The sequence below is a fragment of the Pteronotus mesoamericanus genome, unplaced genomic scaffold (genome assembly GCF_021234165.1).
Source record: "Pteronotus mesoamericanus isolate MK-2021 breed Mesoamerican mustached bat unplaced genomic scaffold, CSHL_Meso_final contig_27, whole genome shotgun sequence".
NCBI classification, from domain to species: Eukaryota; Metazoa; Chordata; class Mammalia; order Chiroptera; family Mormoopidae; genus Pteronotus; species Pteronotus mesoamericanus.
The window spans coordinates 27,761,774-27,777,321 of record NW_026555115.1 but is presented as its reverse complement, the minus strand read 5'-3'; the positions used below and the strand labels follow the sequence as shown (position 1 = coordinate 27,777,321).

Here is a 15,548-nt window from a genome sequence, read left to right as displayed (position 1 = left end):
CTGTATAATGTGTGAAATAGGGCTCTATATTTGTTTTATTTCAAGTAATAGTGGTCTATGCACCTTATTTGTTGAATAAGCCTTATTTTCCCCATTGATTTGAAATATCAATTGAATCATATATTACATTGTTAGACAGATATATACGTTTGTCTCTAGAATGCTCATTATATCATTGATCTACTTGATTGTTTCTGTGCTGGTGTCATGTTGGTTTATTGCTGAGACTTTATAATGGTTTTAAATTTTTTAGGATTTTGTAATTAACTTTGACATTTAAAAAAATAAATAAAATCTGCATGAAAGAAAGAAAGAAAAGAAAGAAAGAAAGAAAGAGATGGAACTCCTACCTTTTGCAACAACATGGAAGGAACTGAAGAATATTAAGCTAAGTGAAATAAGCCAGCTGATGAAAGACAATTACCATATGATCTCACCTATAATTGGACTCTATTCAACAAAATAAACTAATGAACAAAATAAACCACAGGAATGGAAACATGGAGCAGAGTGAAAGTGACCAGAGGGGATGGGGAAAGAGGACAATGGTGGAAAGAATGGGAGGGGACTAGACAAAGAACATGTATGAATGACCCATGGACATGGACAACAGAGTGGGCATTGACTGGGAGTGGGGGATGGAGGTCAGTAAAGGGGGAAAAATTGAGACAACTGTAATAGAATAAATGTGGTTTAAAAATTTTTAAAAATTTTAAAAATAAAAAATAATAATAGAAAGAAAAAAAGAAAAAGAAAGAAAGAAAGAAAGAAAGAAAGAAAGAAAGAAAGAAAGAAAGAAAGAAAGAAAGAAAGAATCCCTTTATGTGTTTTGAACTCTCCTCCAAGGTACTTCTTGAAGTCCTTTTTCCTATTTTGTACCTAACCTGACAAATTCCGTGGGCTCTCTGCTTTCCTCTGGGATGCTTTTTATATTCTTTGAGAGATGTCTTTTTCCCTCCACTATGTCCCCAATCTTCCTATGACTTTCAAAAGCCAAACTTTCAATTTTTTCCTTGTTAATATTCACATTTTGTCAGTTTTCTTTTGAACACTGAATAATTGAGATAAATTTTCTGGGCTTATGGATTCAATAGTGTCATGATTACTCACATTTATTGCCTCACCCACAGTTACTAAGACCATCTCTTAGTCACTAAGTAAGAACCACAGCCAGGCCATTTTCTCTAACGGTAGGTGGTTTGAAACTTCCTGCTATGAAGAAGTTCATCCTATTAAAATGTTCTTATTAAAAAGTTCACGTCTACCTCTTGAACTGATTTGGTTTTTTACAATTCACACTTAGATTAACTTTTAACACCTGGCATGATTTCTAAGTTTCTAAATCTTTAATGTTTCTATATTGATATCATCAGTTTGGTCATCTAGTCTATAGCACTTTTCTCAAACATTGGAATCACCTGCAGGGTTTAAAAAAAAAAATGCTGGTAGTGTACTAGCCCCAGGAATTCTAAATTAACTGGTTTAGAGTGAAGCCTGGGTATCAACGTTTTAAAAATCTCCCTAATGATTCTAGTATGAACCAAATTTGAGAAGCCACTGGTTTAAGTATATTTCTAAGACACATAATCTACTTTAAACAACTGTGAAGGATTTGAATAGACATTTCTCCAGAGAAGATATACAAGTGGCCAATATGTTCATGAAAAGATGCTCAACATTATTAGCCACCAGGAAACTGTAAATCAAAATCACAATGATTTGAGTAAAATCAAAACTATAAAACCACTTTGTTGGCTAAAGTACAAATAAAGAAGATAACAAGTGGTAGCAATGATGTAGAGAAATTGGAACTCCCATACACTGCAGATGAGATTGTAAAAAGGTACAGGCACTTTAGGAAACAGATGGGCACTTATGAAAATACGGATCCAGCATATGACCTAGCAATTCCACTCCTAGGTACACACCCAAGACAAAAAACAAAAACAAAAAACAAAAGACACATGACCTCACAAAAACTTGTACATGAATGTTTATAGCAGAATATTATTTTTAATAGCCAAAAAGTGGAAACAACCAAATACCTATCAACTGATGAATGGAAAAAGAAAATGTGGAATATGCATACAGCAGAACATTTTTCATCAATAAAAAGAAATGAAGTAATGCTTTCTCCTACAACATGGATGAACCCTGTAATCATTATGCTAACATTGTGTTAAGTGAAAGAAACCAGACACAAAGGGCCACATGTTTTATGATTCCATTTATGTGTATTGACCAGATTAGGCAAAGACAGCAAGCAGGGTAGTAGCTGCCAGAGGCTGAGTCGGGGGAGGAATGCGGAGAAACTGCAAATGGGTATGAGGGTTCTTTTTGGGGTAACAAAAGCTATCTGGAATTAGACAGTGGTGATGATTGCCCAACTTATTAAAAACTACTATATTAAATATATTAAAAACTATTGAACTGTACACTTTAAACAGGTAAATTTCATGGTACATGAACTGTATCTCAAAAGAAAAAAAAGTAAGTATATTCCTATTGTTATCTGATATGTCTGAGAAATGTTTACCCGTGGAGATTTAAGAAAGGCTCCTTTTGCCAATAACATTTCTATTTTACTTCTGTTTGTTGTAGGTCTCACACAAAACTAGGCCACCTCCTTTCTTTTCTTCTGAGACTCTAAAGTTCAAGGTAAAGTCTCATAGTATGCTACAATAAAACATCTGGCTTTGGTCACAGAAGGAAAATCAGTTCTAGAGAAGGAGAACTAGAATGTCAGGGTCTCTAATGAATGAGGACAGGCTATTATACACTGCACCTGGAAAGGGGAAGGTCAATGGGGATGTGAGAGAAACCGATTAAGTCACTAGGAGATTTTGAGTATGGTAGAATGAAATTCTGGAATACCTGAAAGACACTTAAAAGTTCAGATGTGCAAATTTGGGACATGAAAAATAAAGTAACAACTTCATAAATCAGGTAGTAATTTGAGGATGAACATTATATCCTACGAGACTGTGTAGGCAATAAAATATAGTTTTAACAAAATGGCCCCATGATAGATTATTTGACCAAAATGAGTTACCTACTAATAAGGGTTTTTGTTGCTCTCTCTTTAAAATATTTAAAAAGTTTTAAAATTGTGGTAAGATACAATTAAATTACATATAAAAATAACATAAAATTACCATCATAACCATTTTTAATTTTTTTAAATCATCACCCGAGGACATTTTTTTCTCATTATTTTTAGAGAGGGTGGAAAGGGGTGGTGGGGGGAGAGAGGGAGAGAGAGAGAGAAATACCACTGTGAGAGAGAAACAGCAATAGGTTGCCTTCTTGTGTGTGCCCTGACCTGGGATCAAACCCACAACCTGGATCCACACTGGCCAGGGCACCTTCTTAAACATTTTTAAGTGTATAGTTCAGTCATGTTAATTATATTCATATTGTTCAAACAATCTCCAAAACTTTTTCATCCTGCAAAATTGAAACTAATTAAAGAACAATTAACTGAACATTAACTGAAACTCTGTACCCATTAAACGATAATTCCCCATTCCTCTCTCCCTGCCAGCCCCTGGCAACCACCCTTCTAGTTTCTATCTCCTTGAGTTTCTATGATAGATACTTCATATTAGTGGATTCATACAGCATTTGTCTTTTTGTGTGTGGCTTATTTCATTTAACATAATATCCTCAAGGTTCATCCATGCTGCAGATGTGTCAGGATCTCCTTTCTTTTTAAGACTGAATAATATTCCATTGAATGTCTAATACCTTTTATTTATCCATTCATTGCTCAAATGGGCAGTTGGTTTGCTTGCTTCTCTTTTTGGGAGCGAGGCCCAGTCACCATGGTTGACATAGGAAGATTAACCTGTCTTTTCCTAATGAGGGGGTTGGTAAAACTATCAGAAACATAGAGACTATCAGAGTTGGGGGTTCAAATGGTGGCTGACGAGGTTAGACCAGAAGAATTTGAATTCAGGAGTCTAGGAAGATTCATAAGATTAAGACACATAAACCAGATTTTGGGAGCATGAAAGTAAGGACAAGCAGTGGTAACCAGGGATTGAATATGCAAGAATGTTTAAAACTAGGAGATCATTCTGAAGAAAAGAGAAGACTCAACTAAGGAGTAAACTGTGAAAATCAAGCAGGGTCAGGGAGTACAGAAAATGAGCAGAGGTCCCAGTGAGTGAGAGGTGGTACCAGAAAGGCCTGGGCTAGCGTAAATACCATCTACAGCAAAGGTTTAGGACTCCGGCAGGCAGTGGGCCACCAGAAGGAATGAACAGACTCTGAATAGGCTCTGGCTCTGAATGCCCTCTAGCCTCTGCCTCAGGGCATACTGACCTGATAGAAGGAGGGAGGAAAATGAAAATAGATAAACCAGGCCCAGAAAATTTATACTGGATTTTGGAGCTGACTCCCAACATCCAAAAGGGTGTGGCTTTGATTTTTATCCAGGCTGGTACTGGTATCACCAGGGGTTGGATTTGGTGGGGCGGCAGAGATATCTACATACTGGGGATGCTTGGGGTTCAGAAAGTGTTAGTTACAGTCTGAAGGTTCAGTGGGGTCTGCTATAAAATGAATTTAGTTCTAGTTTAGAACACTTATTTTCTTGTGCCTAGAACTCAAGTATGCCCAGATTCTGGAACTGGGACTAAACTGATAATTGGAAGTTCAGGGGGTGCAGTTACGAAAAGAAGAAGGGTACAGAGGTTAGAAGACAGTCAGCTCTTTGCAATCCAGGACACTGGTCCAATGTGAAATTTCTCAGAATGGGAATTAATGGTTCAGATGTTACGTAAACATTACCAACTTGTTTTCCTTTTCTCTTTTTTCCTTCTTTTAAGAGTTCAAAATATATAGTACAGATGTTCAGGAAAAATATGATTCTAAAAAATTATATTCACAGAGAAGCTTCTCTAACTTGCCAATTTTTCTGTGCTGAGGCATGTTTTCCAGCAAACAAATGCATGAATAAATCTATCAGGGACAGAAAGGCAGTGGGAGACAGCTGCAGCCACAGCATCCAGGAGTGACAATGATTAATTCCTACATCTGCTCAGTGAGATAGAAACAAAGGTCACTGTGCATAGATTAGCATCCTGATCACCACCTCCTTCTCTCTCTCTCTCTCTCTCACACACACACACACACACACACACACACAGAACACACACAGATACAGAGAGAGAGAGAGAGAGAGAATGAGAATAGTATCTTTTATGATTGATAACAGCAAAATTCAAAATGCCTGAGACGTGTTTTATTCTCTGACACCCCCCTCCCCATAAGCAAGCTCTTTAGTGGGAGATGAAATAAGGCACAGAATATGATTAAAAAAAAACCAACTGATTAATGTCAGATTACTATTTAATCTTGTTAGCATCCAAATTAAGTAAAATTCTGATGCTCGGCCACATTTATGAAGGCAAAGGGAACAGGATATTTAAGAATAAATCTTGATGCAATAATTTGACCAAAGTAAGAAAATGTATTAGTGTGAAACAGTCGAACACATGTGGACATTCGATATTATTATGTAAGGAAGGTATTTGGAAGTTGGCTCTGTCCTCATGTTCAACAGTCCCCTGAAGACATTGCCATTTCCTTTTCATGACTCCTATAATTGTAGGTCCTTGATAGGTTGACTTAAAATAATAATAATCTTGGGCTACAAAAAGTATTTTTAAGTGCATAAATTATAAATATTTAGCTTGGTGAATTATCATAAAGAAGATACCTATGTAACTATCACCTGAGTCAAGAAAGAAAACATTATACCTCAAAATCCTCACTTATAATATAACCCTCCTGTCCTTCCTCCCCAAAGGTAAATCACTACCTTGACTTTTGACACAATACTTTAGTTATGCCTGGTTGTAACTTTATATAAGGGGAATCATATAGTAGATGCTCTTTGGTGGCTGACTTTTTAAATTTGACTTTTGTGAGCTTCTTTCCTGTTTCTGGATGTAAGTGTAACTTGTTTGTTTTCTTTGCTATATAGTATTTCACCGTAAGACTACACCATAGCTTATTTATTCCTTCTTCTACTAGAGGGCATTTGAGGTAGCATTACAAATAATGCTACCGTGGGTAGTCTTATAAAACTCAGGGTATAAATGTGCATACACTTCTCCTGAATATAATTTAGGAATGCATTTGCTGGATATGTGTTATTTTTGAAGATATGCCAAATTATTTTTTCAGAGTGCTATAACAATTTGTACTCTCACTATGAGTAGATGAAAGTTTCATAGCTTTGCATCTGTATCTTAACATTATCTTTAAAAATTTAAGCTATTTGTTGTTATATGTCTGACAAGAGAAAAATTCTGAGATGCCCCAAGTTAAATTACAGCAGGTGGGAGGATGAGAGAAAGGGACAAGAGAGGTTAATCAGTTAACAGCCTGGGGTCTGAAGCCAAAAAAAGGCTGCTCATGTTCTTGAATGTATGTTGATTCTCTACATTCTGTTCCATTAGTCTATTTATCTATCCCTTGCCCAACAGCATACTTAGCATGTCTTAATTACTAGCTTTATAATAAATCATAAAATCCAAAAGAGGAAAATCCCCTCACCTTCTCCAGTTTTTCCAGGCTATTTTTGGCCCTTTGAATTTCCATATACATTTGAGAATCAGCTTGTTGAGTTCACCAGAAAAAAAAATTGTTAGAACTTTTACTGTGATTACATTTAACCCATACATCAATCTGGGGAGAAAATATGTCTTTAAAATATTGAGTCTTCTAATCTATAAATATATCATTTAATTTTTTAGAACTTCTTTAACTTCTCTCAAAAGTGTTTTATGATTTTTGATATAGAGATTCTTCATCTCTTTTCCTAGTGTATTAGTTAGGGTTCAGGCAGAGAAACAGAACCAGTAAGAGATACATGGATTTGTCACAGGAAATTGGCAATAACCATCAAACCAAAAATTATACAGAAGATCCCATAAATCCTTGTATGGCACAATATGAGTGCAAACTTTCTTGGAGCTAACAAGATCAGTACTGTTTTCCTTTCTTCCCCGTTACCTTCCCTTCAGCTCCAATTACTCAAACCATAAGGTGAACGGACCTGAAACAATTAATATGGAAGAGGCACAGCTACTACCCCTGCAGTAAGGAATTAGTTTTTGAAAAACTATTTTTAAAAAACAGAATGTACTTTTTGGACTTGCTTATGTTTTTCTACCCAGGTAATACATTTGAAGTTCTAAGGAACCCTTAAAAACACATTTTACACAGCCTCCGGAGCACAGTAGGTGTTTAGCTCAGGAAATATTTACGGTTTATATTGATAAACCTCACTCAGGTGATAACACAAAGACTTTAAGGAATGGAAAAACAAAGAAAAGATGAGGATGAGTCTAATCCTTTTCAAAAGTGTTGAGATCTTGGGGCCTTTTATTATAATAGAAAATAACATTAAACCTGGGGAGTCAGGAAGATTCTCATAAAGGTACAACAATAACATGCCTGAGAACCAGGACTCACACAAGCGTGTTGGATTTTCTGAAGGCAGAGAGAACAAATACAGCATGGTACAGGAAGTGAGCCAGGGAACTCTGATATTTGCTGCCAGAAGACCTGCATAACAACCTATCTAGGAAATTGTGCTAGGGGGAGGAGGCCACAGGGATGGACACATTTCAGCCATGTACCAGCACCTGGTCCTCTGGCTGCCACTCCAGCCCAGGGTGCAGGCCGAGGTGGCAGGTGGCTTTGTGCACAGTTTCCAGGGTTGGGAGAGGCACTCTGCCATGTACCCTGAGCAGCTCTGCACGTTCTCGCTGGTACACCAAGAGGCAAGGCCCTGACTGCTCTTTACTCAGGCCATTTTTCAGGGTTGTGTTTGCAGTGAGAAACCTTGGGAGATGAGGTAACATCTCCCCCCAGACAAAAAACAGGCTTGCTAAAACTCATTATAAAAATGACAAAATTACCCTGGTTGGTGTGGTTCAGTGGATTGAGTGGCAGCCTGCAAACCAAAGGTTGCTGGTTGGATTCCTAGTCAGGGCACATGCCTGGGTTGCAGGCCAGATCCCCAGTAGGGGGTGCACCAGAGGCAACCACACATTGATGTTTCTTTCCCTCTCTTTCTCCCTTCCCCTTTCTAAAAATAAATAAGTTATTTTTTTAAAAAATGCTTTAAAAATGACGAATTCCCCAGGTTCCGGTTCCTGTCTTTAACGGCAGCCCACCGTGTGCACAAGCATCATCCACTGGGCCCTCCGTTATCTGCATGGAGCTGGGGAGCCTAGGTGCTGGCAAAAACCCACCATGAAGCTCTGACTACTGCTTTTGCCCTGAGTGATGAAGTACTTTGTCTCTGACCCAAGAGTCTCATGTCTTTTTCTAGCGTCCAAAAAAATGGTAATAGGTTAACCTGTTAAATTGCTTGCAGTGCAAAAGCTCACATCCTATACAACTCTTATTACTCAAATTTCTGGATTTCTCAGGCAGTGAAATCCCAGATACTGGGCATTACTGTGAGAATGTCACCTTTAACTTTGAGAAATAACAATATGTAAATAACAACAACCATTTATAATCATTATCGCAAGTGATAGTGGGTAAGCTCTCAGAATAAAAGACAGTGCTTCACCTGAATGAGTTTAGCTGCATGGAGAACTTTTGACATTACCCTTATTTTACACATTTCAGAGGAGGCACCAGAAAAGCAATCCTTTGGGCCTAAAATGTCTGCTTCATTCCAAGAGTTAAGTCATTATGGTTCTTATTAAACTGCATGAAGGTTATAGAAAAAAGAATTCATTATTATATTAGACCTTAATAACTAGCAAAGTTATCAGATGGGTTTTAGGTCACCTAGTAGGACCCTTTGGAGAAGGATACCAGATACGGTGTATTTTGTTTCCTCATGAGAACCTTCTCAGAAAGACAAGAATGTGTATAGGCTACATTTCCAAATAGCTTTATTGGGTATAACTGACATACAACAAAATGTACGTAGTTAAAGTCATGGTTTGACAAATTTTGATAAATGTATACACTTGTGAAATACCACAATCAAGGTAATGAACATATCTATCACCCCCCCCATAGTTTCCACAAGTCCTTTTATAATCCCTCCTTCCTTTCCCTCTGTGTCCCCCACCCCATGTACCTGCAGCCAACCACTGATCTGCTTTCTATCACTACAGTTTAGTTAACAATAGATTTGCTTAATTTTCTAGAATTTTGTATAACTGGAATTGTACATTATATAATCTTTTTTTCTGGCTTCTTCCACTGAGCATAATTATTTTGAGATTCATCCATGCTGTTCTAAGTATCAATAATTCATTCTTTTTAATGATGAGTAGTATTCTAGTCCATGGATATACCATGATTTGTTTATCCATTCACCTGTTGATGGGTATTTGTGCTATTTCCAGTTATGGGCTATTAAATTAAAATTCTTATGAACATTGGTGTACAAATCATTGTACAGACATACAGTTTTATTTTGCTTGGATAAAAACCTATGAGAAGAATAATAGATCATGTGATAGGTGTGTGTGTTGAATTTTTAAAGAAACTGACAGACTGTTTTCCAAAGTGGTTGTACCATATTGCATTTCCACCAGTACTGTATGCCAACACTTGATTCAGTCAGTCTTTAAAAATTTTAGCCATTCTAATAGGTGTATAGTGGTAGTTAATTTGTTTTATTTATTTATTTATTTATTTATTTATTTATTTATAGAGAAAGGAGAGGGGTGCAGAGAAAGAGAGAGGGAGAGAAACATTGATGTGAAAGAGAAACATCAATCGGTTACTTCTCATACGCACCCTGACTGGGGCCTGAACCTGCAACCCAGCCATGTGCCCTGACCAGGAATTGAACCAGTGACCTTTTCACTTTGCAAACAACACCCAATCAACTGAGCCACACTGGTCAGGATGTATACAGGTAATTGGTTTTAATTTGCATTTCCCTAGTGACTAATGCTATTGAATCTCTTTTCATATGCTTATTTGCCACTCATATATCTTCTTTGGTGAAGTGTCTGTTCAAATCTCTCACTCATTGTTTTATTGTGTTTTCTTATTATTCAGTTATTACTGTGGTTTATATATTCTGGATATGTTTTCTATCAAGTACATAATTTATATATATTTTCTCCTACTCTGTAGTTTTTTTCTTTTTATTTTCTTAAGATTCTCTTTAAAAGAGGCCCTGGCTGGTGTGGCTTGGTGGATTGAGTGCTGGCCTGTGAACCAAAGGATTGGTGGTTCGATTCCCAGTCAGGGCACATGCTGGGTTGCAGGCCAGGTCCCCAGTAGGGGGCGTATGAGAGGCAACCACAAGTTGATGTTTCTTTTCCTGTCTTTCTCCCTCCCTTCCCCTCTCTAAAAATAAATTTAAAAAATTTTTTTTAAAGATTCTTTTTAGAAGAGGTTTTTAATTTTATGTCTGATTTACCAATGTTTTCTTTTATGGTTTGTGCTTTTAGTACTGTATCTAAGAAATCTTTGCTTATTCCAAGGTCACAACATTTTCCTCCTACATTTTCTTTGAGGAATTTTACTTTTAGGTTTTACAGTTAGGTCTATGATCCATTTTGAGTTAATTTCAGAATATGGTACAAGATGTAGATGAAAGTTCATTTTTCATGTGAATATCCAATTGTCCCAGCACCATTGTTGCAAAGACTACTGTCCCTTCTCCACTGAATGGCCTTTGAACCAACGTTTCAGATACACACACACACACACACACACACACACAATCTTTTATTATGTTTCATTGCTATATAGGTCTATCTCTACACCAAACTGTCTACAGATTAAAAATCAGGTGGTTCTAGTACTCCAAATTTATTCTGTTTTAAAGTCCTCCTGGCTATTCTAGGCCCTTCATATTTCCATATGAATTTTAGAAACAGCTTGCCAATTTATTTTAAAAAGCACCAGCTGGGATTGTGACTGTGATTGGGTTTAGTCCATACATCAATTAGTTGAGAATTAACAATACTGAGTCTTCCTACCCATGAACACAATATCTCTCCATTCATTAATAATTTGTTTAATTTCCTTTAGCAATGTTTCATAGTTTTCAGTATACAGATATTCATATTGTTTGTTAGGTTAACAATTTTTATAGTTTTCAGTGTACAAGTATTTTATATTGCTGGTTAGTTATCCCTAAATAATTCATATTTTTGTTGCTATTATAAGTAATGCTGCTTTTAATTTTACTTTTCAATGGTTGAGTTTTGTACATTGATCTTGTATCCCGCAACCTTGATAAACTTGTTTATTAGTTCTCACAGTTTTAAAAGAAATAGATTACACTGGATTTTCTACGTAGACAATCAAGTTACCTGAGGGTAAAGTCATTTTAATTTTTTCCTTTCTAAACAAGGTGCCTTCTGCTTCTCTTTTTTATCTTATTGCACTGGTTATAATCTCCAATGTCAAATAAAAATGGTGAGAGCAGACATCTTATCTTCTTTCTGATCTTGATGGAAAGTAATCAGTCTTATACCATTAAAAATGGTGTTAGCTACAGGTTTTTCATAGATGCAATTTTGTTAGGTTGAAGTAGTTCTATTTCTAGTTTGTTGATACTTTATCAGGAATGGATGCTGAATCAAGTCATTTGCTTTTTCTCTATTAAGATGATCACATGATTTTTTTAAAGTTGGTAAATATGGTGAATTATATTGATTGATCTTTGAATGTTAAACCAGTCTTGCGTTCCTTTGTCATGATGCATCTTTTTGATATTTGGATGGACTCAATTTATTAAAATTTTGCTCAGAATTTTGGATCTATGTTCATGATCCAAGAGATCATGAGGCATATTGGCTTACAAGGGTTTTTGTTGTTGTTATTGGGTTTTCATGTCAGGGCAATGCTGTCTGCATAGAGTGAATTAGGAAATGCGCCATTATTTTCAGTGTCATAGAAGGGTTTGAACAAAACTGCAACAATACAGGCACAGATTAGCTGGGTGCCTCTGGAGCGGGGTCTCTCATAAGAATGCACTGAACAGGTCAGCTATGGCTGCTGTCCTTCCAGGCTTCACTGGGGGGAAATTGCTTCTAAGCTCATTCACATGGCTGTTAACAGGCTTCAGATCTATTTTCCAGCTCACTGACGTGGCTGTTAGTAAACCTCAGGTCCTTGCTGCCTGCAGTCTGGAAACATCAGTTCTGTGCCATGTCGGCCTCTACAAAGGGCAGCTCACAACATGGCAGGTGTCTTCCCTCAGAGTAAGTGACTGAAAGAGTGAGATGGATCCAAGAAGAAAGCCATAATCTTTGTAACTTTGTCCCAAAAGTGACATCTTATTTATAAGCAAGTCAATAAGTTCAGCCTATACTCAAGGAGAGAGGATTTCACAAAAGTGTAAATATCAAAAGGTAGAAATGATTAAAGAACATCTTGTAGACTGCCTATCATAGTTGTTCTTAACATTACCTTATCATCCTTTAATACTTGTAGAATCTGAGGTGAGGTCACTTCTCCCTTTCTCATTTGGGTAATTATATCTTCCCTCCTTTTTTTCTTGATCACTTGAGCTAGCAGTTGGTCAATTTTATCAATCTTCATAAAGAGCTCTGGTTTCACTGCTTTTTTTTTTTCTGTTTTCTATTTTACCAACTTCTCTGATCTTTATTTCTTTCTTTCTTCTGCTTACTTTGGAGACCATTTGCCTTTTATTCTTTTCTTTTTTTTCTTTTTTCTGTTTTGTAAAGCAGATCTTTCTTCTTTTCTAATACAGAGTTTAGTGTTATAGTCCACACCCCACCCCAAACCTCCACCACCAAGCACTGCTTTAATGGCATCCAACAAATTTTGATATGTTGTATTTTCACTTTCATTCAGTTGAAAATACTTTATTTCTCTTTTGATTTCTCTCTTGTTTCTCTTTTGATTTCTCTCTTGTTTCTCTTTTGTTTTATTCCTTGACCATGAGTTATTTTAAAGTGTTCTATCTAGCTTCCAGATATTTCAGTATTTTCCAGAGATTTTTCTGTTATGGATTTCTAATTTAATTCCATTGTGATCAGAAAACTTACTCTGTATGATGTGAATCCTTTTAAATTTAATGAGAATTCTTCTATGTCCCAGAATATGAGCTACCTTGGTAAATATTCCATGTATACTTGAAAGAATGTGTATGCTACAGGTGTTGGGTGAAGGGTTAGGTAGATATCCATTAGGTTAAGTTGGTTGACAGGGCTATTCAAGTCTTCTATATCTTTACTGATTTTCTCTTAAGACTACATTTTAAAATGTTATCAAAAATGTAATATATGCAACTGAACTTGAATATTATTATATCACTTAGTTTTATTAAAATGTTTTTCTTTCCTCTGGCACAAATGTGTCAGAGACCACAGAACTGGAATGAAATGAAGCATCTAACTCTGATTCTGTACCTTTGAACAAATTTTATCATTTAAGAAAGCACTTTTGAAAGTGGGTTATCTTATCTTTCCTTATCTGGGCTTGCAAACTACGTAATTGCAAAATATGTTTTCATTCATAGTGCTTCTTAATATTTTATTCTTCATGCCAAGCCATGCTTCCACAACAAGCAAGACAGACAGCAAATATAGTTGTTCTACTACAACACTATTTACAAGTGTTCCTATTTTAACAGGATATACAAGTGATTTTAAAATCTTGCACTGTACAAAATTATGTATAAAAATAATGTGTTTTGGGAAAAATATCATGGGCCATAAAATTGAAACATATTTAACTTTGTAATCAGAATACTAATAAACATAATAACTATCCCCATTAAAATACTAGCACCTGGTAAATGTTCACTATCATTTGTACCCAGGATCATAGCTGATTTTTATAGTCTTAAATCTGCAAGATGTAGGTCCTCAAGGGCATTTCCCTCCTATAAATAATATTACCATCAAAATCTGCTCTGGATCTGTGCTTTCTTTAACAATCAATTATTTTAAAGCACAAGGGAAATATCTTTTCTGCTTCTTAATCTATTCCTATGGCTTCACCAGACAGCTTCATGTTGTAGGAAGGACACCGGTTTTTGAAGCCATTAAATCAGCTGCTATTCGTTGTAATGGAAGGCAGTGCCATTGTATTCTTAGCTTAAGGCTTCCTTTCTCAACTATAAGAAAGCTTGTGCTTGAATTCTTTAAACCATTGATTTTTCTGGGGAAAAAATTACATATGAACCAATAATATTATTTTCTTATTTGCCAATCAGGAATTAATTTGCATTTAGAAGTGTGTTGCAGCTAAAAAGATGACTCCATAGTTCTTTGAGCTTGAAATGTGTGATTTTCCTAGTCATTTTCCTTTTTAATTTTTTTATTCTCACCTGAGGACATTTTTTCATTGCTTTTAGAGAGAAAGGGCATGAGAGGGAGAGAAAGAGAGAGAAACATTGATTGGTTGTCTCTATATGCGTCCCAATTGGGGATCAAACCTACAACCTAGGCATGTGCCCAAACCAGGGATTAAACCCGCAGCCTTTCAGTTTATGGGATGATGCTCCAACCAAATAAGTTACACCAGCCAGAGCTCTAGTCATTTTCTTGGAAGCAGCCACCAAAGGATTAAAATCTCCTTCCTCCTAGGATCCCTGAAAATATCTTTACTAAGTACCTATTATATTCCACAGTCTGTTCTATATGTTGGAAACAGTGGTGAACAAGACAGACAAGGTCCCTGTGTTCACAGTCTTCACAATTTGGTGGGGGATACAGATAATAAAAAGGTAAATCAATAAATATGGTAATATCAGGGAGTTATGCTTGCTATGAAGAAAATAAAACAGTGGTGGGGAATGGAATGAGATGTGGTGGCCAGGTGGCCATGGGGTAGAGGCTACATTAGGTTAAGATCATCAGGGAAGGCTTCTCTGAAGAGGTGACATTTGAGCTAACACCTATACAATGAGAAGTAACTAGTCATGGGAAGATCTGGAGAAGACTGTTAGGTAGTGAGAATATTACGGAGCCTTGCGATTAGAGTGTGTTTAAGTGTAACTGAGGAAGAGAATGAAAGTGGCTGGTGCATGTTTAGGAGTATACTCAGGACAGTGTGCAACATTTCACTGCCATGTAGAAGTTGACCCAGCAGATCAAGTCTCTGATGCTTAAAAATTTCGTGTCCTCCATGCTTCAAATGGCCAATGGCACCCCAAAATGCCTGCTAGACAAATTCAACAGACTGATCCTTGTCTGAATGCCAAAACCAGGTAATGGAGCACGATACACTTGATCACTACCAAGTGTAAGGCTGGAGTGGGGCCAGACAAGCTTGGCTTCTCTGAGGGATTTGTTGAAATCTGATGTGGGCTCTATCCAGAAAAAAACAGCTGTAGGGCAGGGAAAGAGGGCTGGAGGCAACCTGGGATAGCGGGGCAGGATGAGGGTGCAGAGCGTTAGAGTGAAGAGATGGAACGGTCCCTAAGGGAAGGATCAAATAGCAGTGAAGGCAAGATTCTGCAAGTCCCTTCAGAAGAGAGTCCTCATTTGTTTCTTTTGCCAACCCCAGAAGTCATAGCTCCTTACCCTGATGAGCCAGTGACTTCCCAACCAGGCGGAATT

The 15,548-nt window shown here is 36.8% G+C and overlaps 1 protein-coding gene across 2 annotated transcripts in view; it reads right to left on the bottom strand.

Moving 5' to 3' along the window:
- Window positions 1–15,548, bottom strand: part of GPR156 (G protein-coupled receptor 156) — a 53,010-nt gene that overhangs the window by 36,488 nt on the left and 974 nt on the right. The gene's annotated exons all lie outside the window — the stretch shown is intronic.